This window comes from Bacillus rossius (assembly GCF_032445375.1).
Source record: "Bacillus rossius redtenbacheri isolate Brsri chromosome 9 unlocalized genomic scaffold, Brsri_v3 Brsri_v3_scf9_2, whole genome shotgun sequence".
Classification (NCBI taxonomy): domain Eukaryota; kingdom Metazoa; phylum Arthropoda; class Insecta; order Phasmatodea; family Bacillidae; genus Bacillus; species Bacillus rossius.
In genome coordinates, this window is record NW_026962013.1 from 27,946,940 (window position 1) to 27,972,031 (window position 25,092).

The 25,092-nt window shown below is 42.8% G+C and overlaps 1 protein-coding gene across 4 annotated transcripts in view; it reads right to left on the bottom strand.

Annotated features, from left to right (window-relative positions):
* Nucleotides 1-25,092, bottom strand: part of LOC134543255 (dual 3',5'-cyclic-AMP and -GMP phosphodiesterase 11) — a 295,462-nt gene that overhangs the window by 252,296 nt on the left and 18,074 nt on the right. The window contains exon 1 of one of the 4 annotated variants that reach the window (XM_063388167.1): nt 21,066-21,293. The exons of 2 other annotated variants lie outside the window; for them this stretch is intronic. The gene's annotated coding sequence lies outside the window, so the exon portion shown is untranslated. Of the gene's footprint in view, nt 1-21,065; nt 21,294-25,092 lie in introns of those variants that run through there. One more of the 4 variants, XM_063388168.1, reaches the window with a different exon arrangement.

Consider the following 25,092-nt stretch of genomic DNA (forward strand, 5'->3'; position numbering starts at 1 on the left):
AAAAATGGAAAAATAACCAAAAAAATTAATTAGTAAAAAAATTGTTTAAAATACTAAATTTAAAAGCTACTTTTGAAAAGCCCGCCTTAACCTATTTAATATAATAGTAGATTCATAGGCCAATCGAGTGGAAGATAGATGCGGCGCAAGCGTACAATGAACGTAACGGGACAACGAGTGTAACTTAATGAGCGTAACGGGACAATGAGTGTAACTTAATGAGCGTAACGGGACAATGAGTCATCCTTTTTCGTGCGTGCAGCTGGCGTTCAGCGATTTATTAGACGTTGTCACGTCAAAAATAAATTTTTTTATACGTAATTAATTTTCTTTATCTGCGGGTAGAAAAAAAAAACACATGCTAAATATCAATTCCACGGTCATTTTGCTGTCGCGTCATCATGAATCCAGCAGCAGATGGGCCAACGTGCACTTATCGTTTCAACTCACTATCACGAAGCGACCTGATCAACCGGCTCACTGTTGAGGGTCTGGTGGTAATGACGGCAGGCCCGATAGTTCGCGAACCGCGCGACACCTTTCCTTATCTGGCGGACAACCGCGATAACGACTATCTGTGTGACGCGTTCCGAATCGCGTCGGCGTAAAGGGCATTCGGACCAGCGTAAACCGATTTTTCAGAACCGTGAATGTCGGTACTAGTCTCAAACGGAACCCAGAAATACTGTAACTTTTAGTACATGGTATTTTTCTTTTAAATATCAATTAATAATGCAGCAGTCGGGAAATGAATTAGTAAAAGTTAGTTCTGAACGATTAAACAAAGTTTAGTGACCAAAAGTAAAACGATAAACATTTGTGTTACAATGTTTTATTGCAAAATTATATACTAACGCGAACAAATCACTTTATTCTCAAGCAAACGCTCAATCTTTTAACTTTGTAATTAAAACATTTAAACAAATACTCGTTTTAACAAATGTAAAATCACAGAATTATTTACTGAAAATAACATTCCTGCTTTTCATAACTAACTTTTAAAAAAATCGTTATTTAAAGAATATTGCTTATTTTAGAGACAACACAATTAGTCAATATAAAAAAGTCAGCCTTTTAAGCTTAATTAACTAAAATTTCAATCAATTCTGAACAAACACTGAAAAATAAAGTGCCATCCAGTAAACAAGTCATGTCGATGTCAAGTACCGAAAGAACAGCGTTGCAATTTTAAATTCTCGGGTTATTTAATAAGTATATCAAAAGTACCGGGATTTCCAGGTTCTGAATCCTACCCCCTAAACGCACTCAGTTCGGACTATTCGTTCCGAACTGAGCAAGTACCTGGACTGACCGTGTGTGCAGAGGGCACCGTTTCAATCCAAACTGTCAGTTCGGGCTGAGCAGTCCGAAGTGGGAGCTGGACTGATCATGGGGGGGGGGGGGCCTACCTAACACACGCGGACGTCGCACCAATCGAGGGTTCTTCTTAAACAGCCATCAACTGGGTGGGGAGGATGATAATGGCCGTAGATTATCATCGTGTATAGTAAAAAAAAAGTGTGAGTGGAGTCCACCAGCGACAGAAGTGATACTTATCTTTTTATTAAGTAAAGATAGATAAATTATTAACATTTTTTAATTGAATAGTAATAAATGAGAATAGTAAGGATGCGGGCATGATCTCAAATGAAAAAAAAAACAACTGAGGAGTAGACAAACACAAGCAGCATTACGAGAATTCCGTAGCATCATTGCTGCGTCATTTCTACCTCTCCCCTGCCGTCTCCCCATTCCGGCCGTTACAACTAGCATATAGCACGCTATGCCAAGTACCTACCCCTGTTTGCCGTCTTCCCATTGGAGCGGCGTGCCGCTGAAGCACTTTCACGCTCTACCGCTTCCACCATCATTTACCTAACTATTCCCCTCGTGCGTTCGGAATTTTCGTAACGCTCGAAAATTGTAGCTTCCTCAGCAAAAAAGTTTCACTAAAAATTTTTTGTACTTTTTATAAGGAAAATCCTTGGAAACTGCAACTGGTACAAAGAGCTCTGCCTTTCAATTTTCCAAGTGATAACGTTGGCAATTGAGTTTCCAAGGACTATCCTCTTAGAAGTAATAAAAAAAACTAACTTCGTTTCATAGTTGACAGTTCTCAAAAGTAGTAACAGTGTTTTACGAATCCTTCCGAAACTGTTAAGCCATCGACAGTGTTTGTAAACAACTCCATTTGCTGATTTGCAAGGAACGCAACGACGCAACCAACGCGAAAAAAAAAACATGCTCTTTTATAATGCACGTAAGTCGCAAGACGTCACCAAACCAAAATATTGAATTTAACACAGTTTCATGGACATGCATGATTGCAGTTTTGCACTGTTTGTCATGGGAAAAATTCATTTTTGCAAAAAAAATTAAAAAATAAACCCACAGAAAATTTTAATGTGTTCGGCTGTGATGTCGTCGTTGTGTTGTCCATAATATCTGTTTAGGTTCAGCGTTGGCTCTAATTTTTTGACATCAGCTGATTTACGCTTGTTTCCTATTGGTTTATTTTTAATTTTTAATTTCTTATTTAGCATTTATTAATTTTTCCCATGTAAAACAGTGCAAAACTGCAATGGCGTATGTCCAAGAAATTGTATTAAATCTGCATTGCATGAATCATTTAAAGAATGTACCTAAATCATGAAAACGTAGTAAACCAATTTCTTTCCTTGGCGTCTTTCCAGCTCATGTTCAATAATTTGCATTACAATTTGGAATGGGCCAATCAAATCCTCAAATACAATAAAATCCCAAGTTTTCGAAGGATTCGAAATTCGAGGAAAAATATTAGCATAAAAAATATTAGAGAAAATGAAGTACATTATTCAACACTCATAACCTCCTGAGGTTTACAAGGACGACGTTTTCTTAATACTGTCACCCACTAATGTGGGGAGAACTGGGTTCGTAAGGGATAGCCCAATTAAGTTATATTACCACTCCTTCCTTCCTCGCGGAACTCTCCGAGCTCCCGCGGAGGCCGGCGTCGTCGCTTATATCCCCATTGACCTCCTTCTCGAAGGGACGAGAGCGGCTGTGGCGTGTCGCGTCATCCCGGGCCGACCCGACGGCCCGAAACGTCCAGAAAGGCGGCGGTTACTCGCGCCACTCCGCGCGGCAGCCTCGGGAAACCCGCAAAATTCCCAGGCCGCTCAAAGTGTCAGTGACAAGTCTGAGAAGGACGGACAGCGGGGAGCGGAGGGGGATGGTTAGCCAGACCCTTGTAATACGGCCGGGCATGCCGGGCATGCCGGGCATGCCGAGCATGCGTGGCATGCGTGGCATGCGTGGCATGCGTGACGTCAGCGCCCGTGCGGGGCCGCTGGCCAGACTCACTGGAAGGGGAAGCCTTCTTTTCACAGACGAGAGAGCCAAAACCCATAAGTTCCCCGGAGTTCATGTTTTTTTCCCGTATGTTTAATGTAGCTATCCTAACCAAATCAACCGTCCACAATGTTTTTAAGTATTTATAATGTAGCTAACCTAACCTAATAGACCATTATTATCATTTTATCAACACCGCCATATTTATTTACAATGAACAAAAAAAAAACCGAAGATGCACGATCGGACGTTTGGCTCTCTCGTCTGTGAAAAGAAGGCTTCCCCACTGGAAGGCCCGCTCAGGTACCTGGCACGTGTTGTGGCCTTGCCTCACAGCACGCATGTAACAAGTCCTATACTGTTGCCATTCACCAAGATAGTACATTTTCAACATGTAATCATATAAATACTATTACAATATGGATTCTGGAATTTTAGTTTGCGAAATAATCATTCAAAGGGTAAAATGTCTCAACAACACAGTTAATTACGTATTATTGTATATTAATTATGTTTGACAATTGACACACATATTCGGATTCGAGGGGTGTATTCGAGGTACTCTCTGGAATTCGAAATCGAGATTTAGATTCGAAAAAAAAAAAGGGGATTTGACGCATAACTATTTAAAATATTAATTTTCTTTAACTGAGCGAAAGTTTAACAAGTTGAAACTATGACACGGAAGACGAAGACGTGACAAGTTGAAAGCTGCCCGATGCTTGCGTCACCTTTGTGAGTCGGGTGTTTTAAAACTACATTATTGAACTTTTTTTTTACGTTTCTTGCGTAGTAAAATAAACCAGTTTAGGGACCCGGCGAGGTTGCGCAGACGTACTTATCGCCACCTCGGCGATGTTATTGTGCAGGTACGTAGCATCGGCGCAGTGCAAGACTGGTTTCGGGTGACGTCAGAGAACACGTAGAGCGTAAGCCAAGATAAGTTTTTTTTTTCCCCCTTCGAGCCTCGTTGCCACGCCAAAGCGATTTTCGCCTCTGCGAGACCTTCGTCCCCAAGGCTCCTGCGTAGTGTGGCTCTGACGACACAGTCGGCCACGAAGGCAATCCACACAGCATGCACGGCGATGTTCACAAGCAGGCACACTATTCGCATGCATTCCAGTTTTAACATCACCATCGACATTTCGGTACCATTGGAAAGTGGTGACGCGGTAGTGCCTATACAGGAAAGGCCGTGTAATAAAATAATTAATCGAAAAAAAAAAAAAGTGTTTAACTAATCCTTGGGTTTGACTGAAGACTAACTGTAGCGCAATTGACAACTCCAGAAATCAACAAGATAATTATGAGCATTTTTTCTGCTCAAAAACGTAACAAAGCCCATAATTAAAAAAAATAACTCTACTTATTATCACAAGTATATACAGTTTATAACCCACATGCAAACGGCTTTTTGGGCATTATCTTAAAATATATTCGAGACCTAGTATAAGGATTCACCTCCATGTATAACACTGCACATTTTATTTCCACTTCGCCCTCACTGATGTCATCCGCCATAGAACACGTACACGTAATAATCGTTACGATATGTCGAACACAAATTTTAACCTGAGCCTAGCCATTAAATAAAAAAAACATAAGTGGTAAGTTCTCAAATTTGACAGCTAGTAAAATTATTACCAGTTGTCTACGTATTTTTCTGCCAGTGTTGGGTTTGTCACCGGTGTTTGTAAACAACTTCATGTGGTTGTCTGCCACTGTTGATAATCCTGCGATGCTTTGCAAGTGACGGTTCAACGCTACTTCTGATAACCGTCAGACTTGAGATAAGTTACTCGACACAGACATGAAGAAGCTACACGTTCAACGAACAGTTTTTGATCTTGTTTTTCTTCGCTGTGCTACATCTAAAAAAAAAATATAATAGGTTGTTTGAATGATGAAATGCTTCGCGAGAGAGCTCTGGGGGCCAAACAGCTTCAGAGACACGCATGCAGAAGTTAATTCACTATGCTTAGCTCGCCGCGGCCGTTGTAAACACGCCTCGCATTAGAACTCGCCCGCTCGGTTGTTTAACGTGCTGGTGGGGGGGGAGGAGGCGACCTTGGCCCAATGGCACACTCGACCCGGATTCCCGCATTCATAAACTTGATTGAGGGGCGGGACACAGTCCATCACCCTCGAGTCGCTTTCTCGCGACGAGTGCATAGTCCGACAGTTCTTGCGGGCTCCCAGCGCACAAGATGGGAAACCTACTCACTATTCACAGACTTCAAGTCAGACGCTCGAATAATTCACAAATTTGCGTTCGTGTATAAATATATTGTTACGACCTATGTTGGAAGAACTGGGTTCGTAAGGAATAGTCTTTTTAAGTTTTCCAATTACAGTTTTATTATTTACTAATATTTACATTACTAATAAAAATAATTGTACTTAAAAATGTCCGATCACCAATCACTGGCACTTGAGAATGGTTATTTACAAGTCACTCAATGTCGCGTCACGTTCCGCAGTTCGTACTCCTCACTGGAGCTAGGTTCAACAGTGGATCGTCCCTTAACTCTCGCCTGTCCACACACACGCGGTCTTGCGCCACTCAGTCGCTGCACTCTCACGATCCAGTCGAACTCTGCTTCGCACCACTCTCTAGGTAGGGGGTCCCTCACCCTCGCACTTCCCTCCACTAGCGGAACTCACCCTGAACTTACGCAGAGTTCTCTCGCGGAGGCCGGAGGCCCTTCTCGAACCGACGAGAGAGGCCGTGACTAGTCGCATCGTCCTGGACCCGACCCGACGCCCGAAAAGTTCAGAATGGTGGTGTTTATTCATGGCACTGCGCGCGGCGGCCCTCGGAATTACCAAGGCCCGCTCAGCGATAGATAACAGCGCCGAGGAAGGACAATGCACGGGGAGCGGAGGGCGAGAAGGGGGTAGCGACGACCCTTGTAATCCGGCCAGGCGCGCGTGTCATGCCTTACGTCAGTGGACCGCGCGTGGCACGGCGCGTGAAGCCAGTGGCCGTGCAGGGCGGTAAGCCAGATCCGAACTTGGCATCGCGGTCTAGTCTCTCTCGTTCGTAACACTATATATATAGTGTAACACCTTAGCTCTCGGTATACGGAATTTGGTAAGGAGTGATTTCATAAATGGAGCGAAAGTGGTCGCACGGAACGGAAATGTGTAACCACGGTGCTGCCATCTGTGGAAATATGGCGGGAACCGAAGTCACAAAGCCAAAGAAAAAAACGTTATAGTATTAACTGTTTGATGGACTTCTTAACAATATGGGCAGTATTTTAATACAGTTCTTTGTTCAAAATCAAGTGCATTCCCGGGCTTTGGTCAAGAATTTTTTAAGTCTTTTTTTCACTTTCATCGGTGTAGTTTCATTACAAAGTTTTACATTTCGCTATGCAAATCAAATGATTCTGTATTTTATGTAGCTGCTCTGGCAGTAACTACGTTTGATTCGCGTCAAGAAAGAGATTTAAAAACTCAATTTGTGTATATATTTGTCACGCTCGGCATTATTTTTAAAGAATTTCTTGTCCGAGTTTCGTATTATAGGTATATCTACAACATGAGCAAAACTAGAACACGTTAGTTTACTCGTAAACTAGGTTAGATCTTTACGCATCACTGGCGAGTAATGAAAGATTCGCTCCTTTTTTCCTCTTGTATCGATGAACAGTCTGCAACACGTAACTGCAAAGTTGAAATAACAGATTATACGCGAGCGGCTGCAGATTTAATGTTTACACTAGGTCTCGAATGTCGATTCAACAAGGGTGCTAAACCAGGTCATATGGTTTATTGAATAATAAAACTACGTAATATATGTCTGAAATCTATAACATATTTAAAAATACTGGTGAGTGGCCGCCAAGCGCGTTTGGAAGTGAAACTTCACTGGCAGAGGGAAAGGAAATTCGCATGATACCAATATTTGAAACACCAGTAAAATGTGCTATTGTACGAGCGTACAGGTGAGTGTACAGGCATGCGAGGGTGTACGAATGTTAGCGCGCATTCCACTGCGCCAAGTATGCAAGTGTGCTGCTGCTGCCATCTTGTGTTTTCGGCAAGTTAAGTAATTTTCCTGCTAAGAGATACATCACTCCGCCTCCAATGTAGTACATGAAAGTACTTTCACAACTGTAACAAAACATGGCAACTAAACAAAAAAGGCAAAGTATATTCAAAGTTGTCCGACACTGCTTTATTCGTTATTCCTCTTCCCCCCTCCAACATCGAGAGCCCCACACTTGAGCGTTGAAGTTTCCTGTTTTTGTTATACTTCGATCTCGAGTTACCTAACCGGTTGCAGAGCGGTTTCATTTCAAAAATTTCTCCTACGTAGGCGTGGTGAAAGCCCAGCTGCAGTGACAATGTTTAACTGCACTCGGGTAATGCTGGAGTAGAACCGGGGCAAACTACGGGTGAGAAACTCTGAGACCTAGTTTTTGAAGTAGTTTTGGACTCACCTGATATATAGTAGCTTTCATAATATGTCCATAAAATAATTCCCCAGTTACAAATTTTAATAGTATCGACTGTAAGTAGAGTGTCGGTTCAAGGTCACAATTAAAGAGTAACTCAAAACAGTTTTTGATAAACGCTTGCGCGAGTACTGCTTGCTGTTGTTTTCTCGATTGCAGCGCCACCTACGTCAAAAGAAAGGCTTTTTCCCAATGTTAGAACAGGGTGAACTTGCAAATTTCATTTAGCAACAGGATGGAGCCCCTCCCCATTGGAATCTCTTTGTACGAGAGTGGTTGAACGTTTAAGTCCCTGACCGTTGGATTGGTCGTAATGATCGAGACGACAGAGCTCTTTTTCGCTGGCCTGCACGTTCACCTGACATAACGCAGTGAGATTTTTTTTCCTTTGGGGCTTCACAAAAGCTCGTGTCTACGTTCAGCCGCTACCTTATAATTTACCAGAGCTGAGACACAGAATTAGGCTTTGTGTAGGATGTGTGCCGTATAACAAAAGGTGTACATATTGAACATCTGTAATAAAAAACTAGGTTAGTTTACCTTCAATTTGATGTATGATTTGTTGTAAATAGTCTAAATTATACTGTTAAATCAATTATAGTATTGAACTGGAACATTCTTTCACGGACACACGGTATAACTAACATAACTACATTTATTGTGAGAAGTAATGCATCAGCTATTATAAGGCAAAACAAATCAGTGAAAATTAATCCACTTTATATTGGCAGCCTATAATGTTTGGTGTGGTATACCAGAAATACTGTTTTTCCTCATTTATATAGAAAAAAAGGCAATTAGACGTTAAGTCGTTAAATTATCTTTTAAAGCTACAAGTGTGTATTAATTGCTAGTAGTTATTGGCCCACCCGACAGATAGCGTCACGTGTAGCGCAGAACGTGGTTCCAGTTTCCACTGCAAGAGTCACACTGTGGGGCCTGCCTGCTACGGGAAGCCTTCATGTCACAGACGAGAGAGCCACACCCGAAGTTCCCCGAAGTTCATGCTCCCTTTTTTTGCTCCGTTCTATCTCATTGTATAAACCGGTGTGGCATTAAATTTTGCGGTCGATTAGGAAAGGTTAGCTACATTATAAATACTTTAAAACATTGTGGATGGTTGGTTATATTAGGTAAGTATAGCTACATTAAAAAAAACTGTAAAATCATTTCATGGTTGCTTAGCAAATAACTTTTTAATATGTAGCTATCCAGGGCTAGGAAACCGTTTACATGATTTCACAGTATCTTTAACGTATCCATCCTAACCAAATCAACCGTCCAGAATATTTTTTAAAGCATTTATAATGTAGCTAACCTAACCTAATTGACCATTAGTTATCATGAGCTACAATGAACAAAAAAAATTGGTTGTCTGTAAAGTCGGTTTACAGACGATAGTTTAACGTGACGTCATAACAAAACATTGATGAAATGATTGCATACTTTTATAAATAAAATTGAATCATTTTTATTGAATTATCACTATTTCGTATGGATACAAAGAAGGAATGAAATGAAATCTACAATTTAATTGATAAATTTACTTTTATTCGCACCCATTAATTCAAATATGTTTATTACTTTAACGAAGAGAATATTTTAACTATAACTTTCGTACATGTTTGCTATTTAACTTCTTCCAATCTGTGTTATTCTGTTAAGGATAGGACGATGACAGGAAAGGTAGGAAACGAATGGGAGTGTTTCAAGTTTGATGTGCCTCGAAAAAGTCAAATCGATGGTTGTTCCAATCGAGTGGAAGAGAGATAGATGCGGCGCAAGCGTACAATGAGCGTAACGGGACACAGCGTAACGGGACACAGCGTGACGGGACATCGTGCAAACGGGACACTTTTTTCGTGCGTGCAGCCGGCGTTCATCGATTTATTAGACGTTGTCACATCAAAAAACAACCGACGATGCACGATCGGACGTTTGGCTCTCTCGTCTGTGAAAAAACGGCTTCCCGTCTGCTACGACGCGATGTCCATCACACTCCGCTCGGACATCCCAGGGCCGTTTTCCCACGCGGGAGCCGTGCAAGCAGCCTTCCCCCCCTCCCCCCCCCCTCAAAAGGGCGTAGCGCCGGGCCAGAGGGCGATTGCATTAGGAGGCAACAAATCCCGGGTTGCGAGGGTCGAGGTCCCGACCGGTTAAATGGGCGGCCAGTTTAACTTAGCCCGCCGCCTGACCCAACCGCGCGACCCCATGGTTGTTTGTGTGTGTGTGTGTGTGTTCGGAGGAAAAGGGGGGGGGGGTAGAGGAGGGGGAGACAGAAGTCTTCCGGTCAGCACGCACCAAGATGCGAGTGGAAGATTTTTCTGGAAAAATATATAACGTCATATTTTCCCGGAGATATTTCATTTTTATTATTTATTTATTTAATGGCGAAGTTAAAGCTTTTATCCTTCTATATTACACTTATCCGTAGTACAACTAAACTAACCTAATCGAGTATATTACGAACTAAAATCCTTACATTTGCACTACTAAAGAACATTTACAAACAAAAGTTAGTAACACTGAAAAAAAAATTAAAAGAACCTGAAACAGGAATACTGCAGATAAACAAGTGATTACAAATGTACACATAAGCGGAAGTGGTTGCGGGTAACACTGGCGACATTCGCAACCTCACGTTTAAACTCGGTAGTGTGTTTTCGAGCCTCGAAACTCTGCAGGGGGTTTATTCCACTGCGCGCTGCAGAAACAGTGAAGGAGTTGGAATAGTACTGTGTTTTGTGGGCAGGGATACGAAGTTTGTAAGGTCTGATTTGGAGCGTGTATTAAAACCGTGGGCATCAATCAGTTGAGACCAGTCGGTTGCACAAATAATCTGGGCTAAATTTTTTCAAAATTTTATAAACAAGTGTTAAGCCTTTTATAATCAGTCTTCCGTGAAGTCATAACCAATCAAGCGGGTCATAAAACTCAGACAGATGTTCACGAGACTAAGTGATAAATCAACCTTAAACATGAATTTTTGAGACTTTGTTAACTTCGATGCCAGATTTTCTGTTAAATTAACTTACACCACATCACAACAGTCAATAAGACTCCGCGCGAATAAATAGGAGAAAATGTTTTTTGTCGGCGAATCGAGTGCAGTACAGAAAAATATTATTTTTTTTACATACATTACTCACATGCCTAGACCAAGACAGATCATTGCTAAGGAAAACGCCTCAATTCTTTACTTCTTTTCGTAATTTTATAGGAATGCCCGCTGAAGTGATTTCTGATAGCACAATCCAGTAAACCCAACATATGTTTTGATCCTTCAATATAAAGTGAAAAAAATTCACGAATGACCAACACAGATTTGCATAATTTCAGAGTATTTGATATACCTATGTTAGACAGTAATTTCTTATCTGCAGATTGGTAGGCACTGATTAAACCACAATTTCTTGTTCATTAAAGTTAGTAGAAAGTAGCATGGGTCCTACCCAAACCAAAAACGATAAATAAGACACTGGGTTGTCAGTAAAGTCGGTTTACGGACGATAATTTTACGTGATAACGTCATAAGAAAACATTGATGAAAAATTGCATACTTTTTAATTTTCAAATATTATTTACAGTTTTTGCAAATGTAATTTAAGCCGAACGCTTAGCCCAATCGTGCCTCTCTATCACGTGTTCCGCGCTTTCGCTGCACGCTCGGCTCAGACGGAACGTTACAATGAGTCATGCTTTTTCGTGCGTGCAGCCGGCGTTCCTCGATTTATAAGACTGTTATCACGTCAAAAACAAATTGTATTAATTGGTTCGTTTTGTGAAAAAAGGTTAATATATGTATTTTGTGTTACTGTTTAGTTCGTTGGAAAATTCTCCTGTTTTAATAAAAAAAAACGGTAAATTTCAGGAATTATTTCCCAAAAATACTTTTCTAGACAACTAACATCTCTACCAACAAGACTCAAGACAGCGTTCCGCAATCTTATTCTTGAAGAATTCCTTGAATTATCTTTCGCCGTAAGACCCGTTTAACAATGACACGGAAGCGTAAACGGATCACGTAAACAGACTGATCTCCTGGAACGGAGCATCTATAATGGCACATCAAGCTGATGCGTACCCGTAGCTGGGCAAAGCCCAGCTATTCCGTTGACGCTACACCATGCGACCAATAGTATCCGAGCCTTTGGCCGTGGTGGTAGACATGTTTGTTTACGTTTTTAATACGTTGAAAATTGTTTCATGTACAAGAATATTTAGTGTTTCATCATTAATTCGTGGTTATTTTTTTTATCATATATGTAGTTCCTGACCGTGTTATTTTTCGTGTCCCAAAACCGTGCATTTTCGTTTCGCTACCATTTGTTACGTTTCCGTGCATTGTGGAAGTGGGAGACGGATAATGAAAACTTAAGTAACTTGCGGTTCCGAGATCCGTTTCCGTTCTTACTTCCTCCGCGTCTTGTGGAGCGGGCCCCAAGCCAAACAACTTATCCAACCAAGTTGGCTTTAAACCACTTGTATCTCCTTTCTTCAAGATGTTATCCCCGAGAAGGGTATATTTGAATATATATATATGTACACACACACATATATATGCACATATATATATATATGCACACACACACACACACACACATATATATATATGCACACACACACACACACATATATATATATGTATATATATACACATATATATAAGTAATACAAGTAATAAAGATACAATATCATATGTAGATAAAAATATAAGATAAAAATAAAACACTTCCTTAAAATCGACATCCGGGAGCGTTGTAGTGTCTTCACAATTTGTAGTGAATTCTATTGTAGATATTCCTCTTATTTCTAAATACTGTATGGTGTCATTCCACTGCGTGATAATCAGTCTCTTCCATGTCTATGTTCCTTTATTTGTGTGTGGTTTAATTTCAGGCCCAAGCTAAACGTGAAAACGGACAACGCCCACGCCACAACCAACCGTCCACAGAGCTGTCCAACTGGCAGCTGTTCGCCGTGGCGCATGCGCTCTGATACATCGCCGCGTCCTTTCAGCCACTGGAAGCGTCGCCTAGACGCGCGCGAAATTTAAATCGACTCGCAACCGTTTGTACCTTTAAATTTGCAAGGATGAGTTTTGAAATATATAAATACCTCGCCTACGTAAAAAAAAAAAAAAAAAAAAAAAAAAGCGTTTTACGGCAGTTACTACCACCCGTTCAATTTACGCCCAGGAGTTCCCGAAAAGTAATTGCAAATGCTTATCGAAACACATTTCAACCGCACATAACATGTCACATTAATAAATAAATCGTAAAATTATGACCACTCCCCCCCCCCCCTTGCCACCCGTAAGATTAAATGTCCCAGGGCCTCGCGAAGTGTAGGGCCGACACTGCTCGGACGTATAGTCTGCGCCACGTAAACTTGTCTCAAATCTGACATTTCTCAATAGTAGTACCAATAGTATAAGTACCATTCTGCAATGTTATTTCAAAAGTGTTTGTAAACTACTTCATGCGATGTTCGTTCTTCGTAAGCAAACATCGGGTATAATGTAGCAATGGTAATACTTTTGAAAACTGTAAAATTTTTGACAAGTTACACGAGACAGACTTAAGTAGCGATACGAGATTTTGTTCAGTTTACAAGTCCGTCTTGAGATACGATTTTGACCGTTATTGTGGTAGATTAGCAGTTAAATGTTGATGACATGATTTTTTTTTTTCTTGTGGGTTGTCTCATACTTCTCGTCACTACTCTACGATAACGACAATCGTATCTTCTGCGAAATTCTGTCGCGAGTTCTCGTGGGTAATGAGCGAAAAAACATAAGATTCACTTACCACTAGTCAGACGCCTGAACAGTCAGCTTTCTTGATGATGTGTGACATTATCTCTCACTGTACGGCATTCGGCAGAAGTAATTTCGTGAATGGAACGGAAGTCACACGGAACGGAAATGTGGAACTACGGTGCTTTCAACTGTGGCGGATGGCCAAAGGGAAACTTTATCGTATTATCTGTTTAGTAAATTTTTAACAAGGTGGGCAGTATTTTAATAAAATATCAGCTCCAAAGCCGGGGATTAGTATTTTTTTTTTAAAACCTCTTCTCTTTTATCGGAGCCGTTTCATTATATAGTTTAAGATTTTGCTCTGCAAATCGAATGATTCGGTAGTCGTCGCAGCTGCTCCGGTAACGAATTCTAGCGGCGGGTGCGTAAAGTATGTGTGATCTGCGTCCATAAATGTGATTTGAAAACACAATTAGCGCATATGTAACACGATCGGAATTGTTTTAATGAATATCTACGTTAAATTTCGTGTCCGAGTTTCGTATTATAAGTTTATTTCCCACACGAGTACACATGAATTTGCTCGTCAACACTTCACTGGAGAGTGCTGATAGACTGACAATTTTTTTTTTCCTGTTTTAAAAGCAAAACGTTTCTTGGATTAATTGTGTTACATAAACAAATCCTCGCAAAAAATTATTGCACGTCCAGGTTATTGTAAATAAAAGTAAACGTTGGTGATGTTAGATCTATATTTATAATACTCTCAAAATAATCGTAAAAACGTATAAATTATTGCAAAATTCTTGCAAGAAACTGCACGTACGATCGGTGAACTTCGGCCATGTTCGGAACTGTTCGGACGTGAGCCTCCATTTCAGGGAATCTCCGATGACTTCCCTAGGGATGAAGGGGGGGGGGGGGAGAAACAAGCTGAACCACCAATTGGCGAGCGTAATTGCCAATAAGCGCTAGGCCGTTGGGCTTTTATTTCGCAGTGTCTCGCGAAAACGACTCGCAAACTAACTCAGCGTCGCCGTCATCAGCATCATCATCATCACCACCACTTGCCCTTATTTTCCAAGAATAAGAATGTCTGTTTCGTCTGTTCTGCGTCACGTGATTTACACCCAGACGCTTATTCAATACAAACCAATGACTGACTGCAATACGGCGAAATACTTTCTGTAAAATCCATGCCACACTGTCAAAATTTTTGTCTATGTTTGACAATAGAATTGGACAAAATATAGCTTCCAACTAACTCCAGCTCATGAAATATGATTTAAATATGATTTAAATTGTGTCATACTATCAAACTTTTATTTTAACAAGTTTTTTTTAGTATGTGATTGACAATTTTAATTTTACTTCGAAATTAAATAATGCTTCAAAGTTCTGGTTGGAATTTGCATAAAAAATTAATGTTAAATAATTTGCTTTTTACCTACATCTAAAATTATTTGCATACATAATGCATATTAAAATTATTTTAATTATTTCACATTTATAACCTCTTTAATCCCCAATGTGTCCTAGCCATTTTAACAATTCGTTGTGACGTAACGGATTCTCGTTGGCGGATTTCATCCAACATCGAAAATATTTTAGAACCTGTCCGGTGTGCGAAATATTTGAAATTCAAGTCATCCAACTTTTCAAAATAAACATGTCTGCGCTAGTGACATTTACGGTAACGTCATAACCATCCAACATTCATTGATAACATGTATTTGAAGGCTCTGAAAACGAAATTACACAGTGTGGCACGGCCTTAAGCAACAAAACATTTTGTTGGCGAAACCAAATTTACATGTACAACAATACTGATACTGCCTTTCCAAAATATGAAGGAAAAATGATACAGTTTTACGCCTGAGATGACGAAATCATTTTCTAAGATCACGCTACAATTTCTTTTTCAGTTAACTATATATATTTTACCAAATAAATCATCTTGTTGAAATAAAATTTACCCGCCACTAGAATTAGCGGCGAGAGCAGCTACGTAGACTATAGAATCATTCCATTTACAGAGTGAAATCTTAAACTATGTGATGAAACGGCTCCGATAAAAGCGAAGAAACTTGAAAATAATTCTAAACCCCGGCTTTGGACCTAAGTTTAGACAAATAATTATATTGAAATACTGCCCAACTTGTAAAAATTCATTTAAAAAAAATTAATACTATGAAGATTCTTAACACTGTATTATACGTGGTATATGGAAGTGTTGAGAACCTTTATCCGTAACAGGGTCCCTAAGAAATTCGCTGTGAGAAAAGGGGTTAGAGAGGTAGAGAGGTAGAGAGGTAGAGAGGTAGAGAGGTAGAGAGGTAGAGAGGTAGAGAGGTAGAGAGGTAGAGAGGTAGAGAGGTAGAGAGGTAGAGAGGTAGAGAGGTAGAGAGGTAGAGAGGTAGAGAGGTAGAGAGGTAGAGAGGTAGAGAGGTAGAGAGGTAGAGAGGTAGAGAGGTAGAGAGGTAGAGAGGTAGAGAGGTAGAGAGGTAGAGAGGTAGAGAGGTAGAGAGGTAGAGAGGTAGAGAGGTAGAGAGGTAGAGAGGTAGAGAGGTAGAGAGGGAGAGTGGGAGAGTGGGAGAGTGGGAGAGAGGTAGAGAGGTAGAGAGGTAGAGAGGTAGAGAGGTAGAGAGGGACAGAGGGACAGAGGGACAGAGGGACAGAGGGACAGAGGGACAGAGGGACAGAGGGACAGAGGGACAGAGGGACAGAGGGAGAGTGGGAGAGTGGGAGAGTGGGAGAGAGGGAGAGAGGGAGAGAGGGAGAGAGGGAGAGAGGGAGAGAGGGAGAGAGGGAGAGAGGGAGAGTGGGAGAGTGGGAGAGTGGGAGAGTGGGAGAGTGGGACAGAGGGACAGAGGGACAGAGGGACAGAGGGACAGAGGGACAGAGGGACAGAGGGACAGAGGGACAGAGGGACAGAGGGACAGAGGGACAGTGGGAGAGTGGGAGAGTGGGAGAGTGGGAGAGTGGGAGAGTGGGAGAGTGGGAGAGTGGGAGAGTGGGAGAGTGGGAGAGTGGGAGAGTGGGAGAGTGGGAGAGTGGGAGAGTGGGAGAGTGGGAGAGTGGGAGAGAGGGAGAGAGGGAGAGAGGGAGAGAGGGAGAGAGGGAGAGAGGGAGAGTGGGAGAGTGGGAGAGTGGGAGAGTGGGAGAGTGGGAGAGTGGGAGAGTGGGAGAGTGGGAGAGTGGGAGAGTGGGAGAGTGGGAGAGTGGGAGAGTGGGAGAGTGGGAGAGTGGGAGAGTGGGAGAGTGGGAGAGTGGGAGAGTGGGAGAGAGGGAGAGAGGGAGAGAGGGAGAGAGGGAGAGTGGGAGAGTGGGAGAGTGGGAGAGTGGGAGAGTGGGAGAGTGGGAGAGTGGGAGAGTGGGAGAGAGGGAGAGAGGGAAAGAGGGAGAGAGGGAGAGTGGGAGAGAGGGAGAGTGGAACAGAGGGACAGAGGGACAGTGGGAGAGTGGGAGAGTGGGAGAGAGGGAGAGAGGGAGAGAGGGAGAGAGGGAGAGTGGGAGAGTGGGAGAGTGGGAGAGTGGGAGAGAGGGAGAGTGGGAGAGTGGGAGAGTGGGAGAGTGGGACAGAGGGACAGAGGGACAGTGTGAGAGTGTGAGAGTGGGAGAGTGGGAGAGTGGGAGAGTGGGAGAGTGGGACAGAGGGACAGTGTGAGAGTGGGAGAGAGGGAGAGAGGGAGAGAGGGAGAGTGGGAGAGTGGGAGAGTGGGAGAGTGGGAGAGAGGGAGAGTGGGAGAGTGGGAGAGTGGGAGAGTGGGAGAGAGGGAGAGAGGGAGAGTGGGAGTGGGAGAGTGGGAGAGTGGGAGAGTGGGAGAGTGGGAGAGAGGGAGAGAGGGAGAGAGGGACAGTGGGAGAGTGGGAGAGTGGGAGAGAGGGAGAGAGGGAGAGTGGGACAGAGGGAGAGAGGGAGAGTGGGAGAGTGGGAGAGTGGGAGAGTGGGAGAGTGGGAGAGTGGGAGAGTGGGAGAGTGGGAGAGTGGGAGAGTGGGAGAGTGGGAGAGAGGGAGAGAGGGAGAGAGGGAGAGAGGGAGAGAGGGAGAGTGGGAGAGTGGGAGAGTGGGAGAGTGGGAGAGAGGGAGAGAGGGAGAGAGGGAGAGAGGGAGAGAGGGAGAGTGGGAGAGTGGAACAGAGGGACAGAGGGACAGTGGGAGAGTGGGAGAGTGGGAGAGAGGGAGAGTGGGAGAGAGGGAGAGAGGGAGAGTGGGACAGAGGGAGAGTGGGACAGAGGGACAGTGGGAGAGTGGGAGAGAGGGAGAGAGGGAGAGTGGGAGAGTGGGAGAGAGGGAGAGAGGGAGAGAGGGAGAGAGGGAGAGAGGGAGAGTGGGAGAGTGGAACAGAGGGACAGAGGGACAGTGGGAGAGTGGGAGAGTGGGAGAGTGGGAGAGAGGGAGAGAGGTAGAGAGGGAGAGAGGGAGAGAGGGAGAGTGGGAGAGTGGAACAGAGGGACAGAGGGACAGAGGGACAGTGGGAGAGTGGGAGAGTGGGAGAGTGGGAGAGAGGGAGAGAGGGAGAGTGGGAGAGTGGGAGAGTGGGACAGAGGGACAGAGGGACAGTGAGAGAGTGGGAGAGTGGGAGAGTGGGAGAGTGGGACAGAGGGACAGAGGGACAGTGGGAGAGTGGGAGAGTGGGAGAGAGGGAGAGTGGGAGAGTGAGAGAGTGAGAGAGTGGGAGAGAGGGAGAGTGGGAGAGTGGGAGAGTGGGAGAGAGGGAGAGAGGGAGAGTGGGAGAGTGGGAGAGTGGGAGAGTGGGAGAGTGGGAGAGTGGGAGAGAGGGAGAGAGGGAGAGTGGGAGAGTGGGAGAGTGGGACAGTGGGAGAGAGGGAGAGAGGGAGAGAGGGAGAGAGGGAGAGAGGGAGAGAGGGAGAGTGGGACAGAGGGACAGAGGGACAGAGGGACAGTGGGAGAGTGGGAGAGTGGGAGAGAGGGAGAGAGGGAGAGAGGGAGAGAGGGAGAGTGGGAGAGTGGAACAGAGGGACAGAGGGACAGTGGGAGAGTGGGAGAGTGGGAGAGTGGGAGAGTGGGAGAGAGGGAGAGAGGGAGAGAGGGAGAGAGGGAGAGAGAAGAGAGGGAGCGAGACAGAGAGAGAGAGAGAGAGAACCCGCGCGGTCCAAGAGTGGATTTTAACAGACACAAGTCATTTCTGGATACGGTGGATCGTATGTTGTACACTGCCTGCCTATATTATAGAACATGTGTATGCAATAAGCCGAAAACTTCAAATTATACAAAAAGTATTCCATTAAACACAGTTTTGGCGTTTACATTCGTCAACCCCGTTTCACAGTCACGATTTTGTGTCAGCGAGGGGCTTCTTAATTTCAGGGGAAACATGTAGATAAATATTATAAATATGAAAACAGTGATCAGAGGTAACGAGCGTGCCAACATGCACGACTAATAGAAGTTATATTTCTATTTTGTTGATAGTTTTTTTTCGAGACTTAATGAGCGGTTTAGCGGGCAGCTTCAACCTGTTAATTTTGTGTTACAGTGATGCGCGCAACTTAAAATTTCACTTTCATCATTTTTTCACAACGCGCCTAAAGAAGTATAACTTCAAAAAAAAAGCTACGCACGTTTCAATGATAATTTTTGTTCCGCAACTTTCTGCAGTTCGCTAAAAAAAAAAAATTACGTTTTAAATACAACCTTGGTGACCAAATTTGCGATTCAAAAGAGTGCTACTGCGATTAGCACTCGGACCGAAGTAATGCTACAAAATATAATTGACCTACACGGCGAGCCTTACGAATATAAGGATAGTAGCCGTTAACAAACACCGTGATTTTACAAGCAGTCATGGTGAAGGCGGGGCAAAGAAACGCGGGAAAAGGGAGGGGGGGGGGGGTGTTTGAGTTCAGAGATTTCAATAATGCTTGGGTTCACCCTGATAGGACCTAAATTACAAGTATATTATTACAAATACAATTAATTGCAAATATATACAAGTTACGCGATAAGCGCATATCACTATTACAATTATTGCGAAGGTAACTTTTGCCGTATTTAGATTTTTTTATTATGGGGTTTGAAAAGTCTTACATTAAATAATTTACCCCCGGGGCCCCTAAGTTTTCATGAATGGCCCTGTCCCGGTGCTTGAGAGGGAAGAAGGAGTAGTAACTTTTGGATTCTGACAAAAAGTAGGGTGACTTGAGTGTTATAGTCTGTCTCACAATTGGATTGCAGTACGAAGAAAAAGACGACCATTTTTGCCGGATTGATACTACCAAGCTTGTTTACAATAAATTATATTATATACCATCTAAAATAGTTATAAGTTTTAACATATATATTTTTTGAAGTTATGCTTCTTTAGGCGCGTTACGAAAAAATGATGAGTGAAATTTTAAGATGCGCGCGTACACGCACCCATTTTTTTATTATACTGTTTTTGAATTTTTAAGACAATGCTTGAGTTTCTACTGACAGTATCATCACAGTTGTAGACATTCTGCCAAAAAAAAAATCATTCAATGCCAATTATTTTACAGGAGAAACTACTTTTAGCAGTCCCGTCACTACTAATAACAAGGCATTCCATAAAATTATGTGTTATGCTAAAAATAGATAAAAGTTTTAATTTTAAACTATATAAAAATTTTTCAAAGTTGAAAACAAGATGTCTTTATATTACTAATCCTTAGAAATAACTTGCGAATATTATCAATGATGCTAAAATAATGCAAGAAAAACACGCTAAAATTCAAACTGACATAACTCCGTGTAGGCTTACACAACACTCTAAAATAATACGTGAAAGACGAACAGGCAAAAATCTAATAAAAAAATTCGGTTACGCAAATATACGTACATTTACGTATTTAAATATGAATAGGGTTTATAGCCCGGGGTTTAAATTTATTCATTAGGTTCCAGTTCATTCGACGCGTTATGTTCTCGAAGTTCATTAAGCTTTCCAGAAAATTACGCATCTTAAACATAATAACACCACGAAGTATTACAAAGTAAAAAAGGTCAATAAACGCATTACTTGCATAATTTTCCTGTTCACAAAGGCGGATATTCACAAACGTCACCGTAACGATAAGGTGTATACTATCAACTGCTACAATCGTAAATTAGTGAAGGTTTGATACTGCAACATCCAGCTGTAATCGCCAAGTAAACAAACGTACGGGGTGATAAATCTTCAGCGGAGGCCAGATTATGGGAGACCTAAGATGCACATAAAGTTCTGCCATTCCCGATTACACCCGGACAATTCACCTTCGGCTAAATTCGGGATTTGTTTTATTTTTGCGCATAGAAATGAATTCAAATATTAAAAGTGGTCGGTTAGGTTAGCTAAATTAAAACACTTTAAAACACTATGGACGGTTAGTTAGGTTAGTATAATAAACAGAGAAATATAAATATATATAAATAAACCCGAAGTTGGTCGAAGGTGAATTATTCGGGTGTAATCGGGAATGGCAGAACTTTATGTGCATCTTAGGCTTCCCCCAGATTACACATGGACGACATCACTTACTTGCAAATTCCGCCGACAGCCACGGGCGCAAATCGGTACGCCGGGTTCGCGCGCTCCCCAAACACGGCGCACGGACGCGCGCAAGCAGCAAAAAAATGTGCACCGGAACGCACACACGGAAATCGCCGACGTCTTCATAAACTCGTAGGCGCGTTGAAAACTGCGCTCGTTTCGTACATGCTCGTACCCGTCTCCCGCGTACTCGCTATCTCGTAACGCCCTTCCGACTCCGCTGCGCTGTGGAGAGAGTCGTGTGGGGCAGACACGCCTCGCCAGCTGACTGTTTGTGACGTCACTCCCCCTCTCCCCGTTCCCCTCCTCTCACGGCACTCCGCACAACTAACTCCGGTGTACCATTCTGGAGTCTAGTCCGACGCCACAGTTCGCGACCGCCCCACTTACACGATCATTTTACACAGCCACAATGAGTGCTAACTGGCAGCACGACGGGAAACGGCATAAGCCGCCCCCAAAAGACCAGACCTGACCAAACCAATGCGGACTAAAAGTCCAAGTGCCCCACCCCTAGCATAGTATAACTTCTACCACGCCCCACTCTTCTTCCAGGACCATCCTTCTATTCCTGTAATCCACCTGCTTGTAATAATGCATGACCTTTGCATCCCGCATGTATGTGCCCAGGGTTTTCCCTCTGTCTATGGAGGTTTTACCTGGGCCCAACTTATCTAGTTTTAGTCTAGAATTAAGAGTGAGGGGAGTTAGTCATGGCGAAAACGTCTTCCAAGGCTGGCCAATCCCCTCCTAGCACATGATGCACGTGACCTTCTCAGCATGGTTAAAAACCCGCATGTTTAGAGCGTATAGGGCTTGCCCTGAGACGCACTTAAGAGTCTTCCCTACCTAGACCCCTCCCTTACACACATAGTTTTAACTTAGGTTAGGAAAAAAAAACGTCACTTCGGTGCGTACCTAATTGAAGTCCTTTAAGCACTCACGAAAATTACCTAATAATTTACAAAGCCCTAATAACTCTCTTCCGTTATTATAAGTGTATGAAAGTATATACTAAAATACAATGACATACAATTACAATATTTGTTACCAAAATTTACAACCTCTATTCCGTTGCAACTTATTACACTCAAATCTTACCAAACGGCTTAAAACATAAAACCCCGCCTAATCACGGGTGTGAATGTGTTGGTGAGGCGGGATGATAAGTGAGACCTCGCTGGCATTTATAGCGCGGTATCGCCTCTAAGCTGGCGACTAGTCTTATCGTCGTGCATAGGGCAAATATGAAATTTGAGCGGCGTCATTATATGGCGGAGAAATTAATATAAATGTGTAATGCAAGGCCCTTAATAGTACTTTCAATAATCTGTACCGGTTTCTTTATGCCTAAAAATAACTCCAAAAACACGCCTCTTGGCTACTTTAACTCTTCAAAAAAATTACAATTTTAAAACTTAATCCGGAAGAAAAACTACTTTTCGGCCCTCGGCGAATTCTTAAAGGCTTTTAGTAAGCAGACCCCACTCGGAAATCTTGAGTAGTTTTGAAATAGCGTTGTTTTTCCTGAAGCTCTGCACACCGTGTGTGTGTGTCCACGTGGGCGGGACCCTTAAATTGTAAGCCTTGCCAATCCAGTAAAACTAAAATTACCAAACAAATGTTCTTGAAATTATGCAAATTCTTTAATTCCAGCGCACACTTATAACTGAGGGGTCACACAACCGTGCATTTCGGAACGAGTCAGTTACCGAGCAATTAAAAGCACACTGCAATCTTTAAGGATGAGACGTGCTAAATGTTTTTGATGAGTGGCAGGGGAGGGGAGGGAGCTACCAAGGTCACGCTTCAGACTCCCGAACTGGGGCAGGCGAGGCGCCTCTGTGCGCGCGCCGCGCCGACACACGGGGGCAGAGAGAGACAGAGAGAGAGAGAGAGAGAGAGAGAGAGTGATACAGGGGGGGTCACGCAGGGTTCCCAGACCGTGCGCCTTATTTGGTCTCTCGCCCGGCTGCTGCGTCCCGCCTCCACGGAAAAAAAAAACAAACAAAACACAAAACAAAAAGCGCGGCCAGGAGGCCAGGGGTGCAACCTCCCACACTCGCGGCCTCGACGTAGGCCTAAGGCTCACCTAGGGTACCAACTCAACCACTTACAAGTCAATAGTTGAGATGTGAAGATGGCGGGAGTCATGTCGTAAAACGCTGCCACGGCCGGTCCAAACTCGATTAAGGCCTCAGCCTACCCGGTCACACACACGCGTCAGAATAAAAACCACGTGATTCGAAAATTTCTAAAGATATCAGAGTGGCGTGTTTCCGAAAAAAAAAAAAAAAAAAAAAAAAACTTGGGCGTGGAGTGCTTTTTTTTTTCCTTTGAGTGCTTTTTTTTTTCCTTTGAGTGCTTTTTTTTCTTCTTTCGTATATCGTTTTTAAAACGAAAACTCGTCAAATCACACAAGCACAGCTACGATTGGCCCAGAAGAAAGGAAGGCCCACAGCTGCAGCCAATAGGGAAAAACTACCCTCTCAGACGAGAATATTTAAAGGCAAGATAACTTGGAATAACCTCAGCAGGTAACTTCTCCCTGATGATGGCGACAGCAACGTCGACCGAAACGTCAGTGATATATATGTTTAGGCATATTGCTATTACTCCGCGGTTCGTCTTCCGCAGTTATTGAATTCTTCAGCCTGCATATCCAGCTCGCAAAACGAGTTCTGCAGATTGCTTCACACGTCATTTTTTTTTGTTTCCATATAGGGTTTTTAATACGCAAATTTATTCCAGCCCGCACAAATACAAAGCAACAATCCGCACTGGTTCTCGTTTGTTTTACATAATGCTGGGTATTCATTCTCACGCTTTTCAGCTGTCACACGAGCTGAACACAAAGAGTTATGCAATCACTGCACTACTCGTTGGCACCGCGTGCATAATCCCTCTCGAATATGTTATCATTACAGATTTCACATTTACCCAGGCCGATAATTTCAAACTATACACTAGGTAGCTAGTTCGCAGTACATTATCAATTTAACTCGAATCTACCGTTCGTGTACCACATCAGTTATGACAACTCGTAAAGGAGTTAATTTATAATAACTAGGGTGGTAATTATCTCACACCTATAATATCCTCTAAAAACAAAAACAAAACTGGCTTTTTAATCTGTGTCTAAGAGAAATTCCTTTTCCAAATTTCAGTTAAATGAAACTTTTTAATATTTTAAACTGTATATAAAATGACTTCGGACTCACTTTACATAGCTATTTTTTTAAGATAACATCTGATAAATACTTCTTCCGTTACAGAATAATTGGCCAAAAAATGCGATGAATTGAGCGGTGGTCAACAGCGAAATTCCAGTTACATACCACCTCCGTCTCATTGCTAGGTATTCAACTGGGACTTCAGCATTTCGAAATTTATAACTTAATTTCTTTGCAAAGCATTCAAAGCAGGCATGACGAATTGTCAGTTGGGTGAAGGAGGGAAATGAAGAAGAGAGAGGAAAAAAAGGGGGGGGGGGGCTCTCTTTGAACCCTATTTGACTCCCCCCCCCCCCCCCCACTTACTTCTTCCCCCCTATGCTTAGGGCCAGATAGCAGCAACAACCATGGACGTAGATCCGGATGACGAAGGTGGTAAGGGGAGGGGGTAGGGGGGACGGGCTCCCACGGAATTAAAAAAATTGGTTGTCTGTAAAGTCGCTTTACGGACGATAGTTTAACGTGACAACGTCATTACAAAACATTGATGAAATGATTGCATACTTTATGAATAAAATTGAATCATTTTTATTTTAATAATAAAAGAATAATACTTGAAATTATACTAGTAATCAGATTTTTAAAATGCAAGAATAATTAACCTTTATTGCCGAAATTGTTGTTGTAATAAGCAATGAAAACCACATTAACTTTTCACTTCACTTTAAAAACAGTCGAGTGTAAGAGAGATAGATGCGGCGCAAGCGTACAATGAGCGTAACGGGAAACAGCGTAACGGAACAATGTGCGTAACGGGACACTTCTTCGTGCGTACAGCTGGC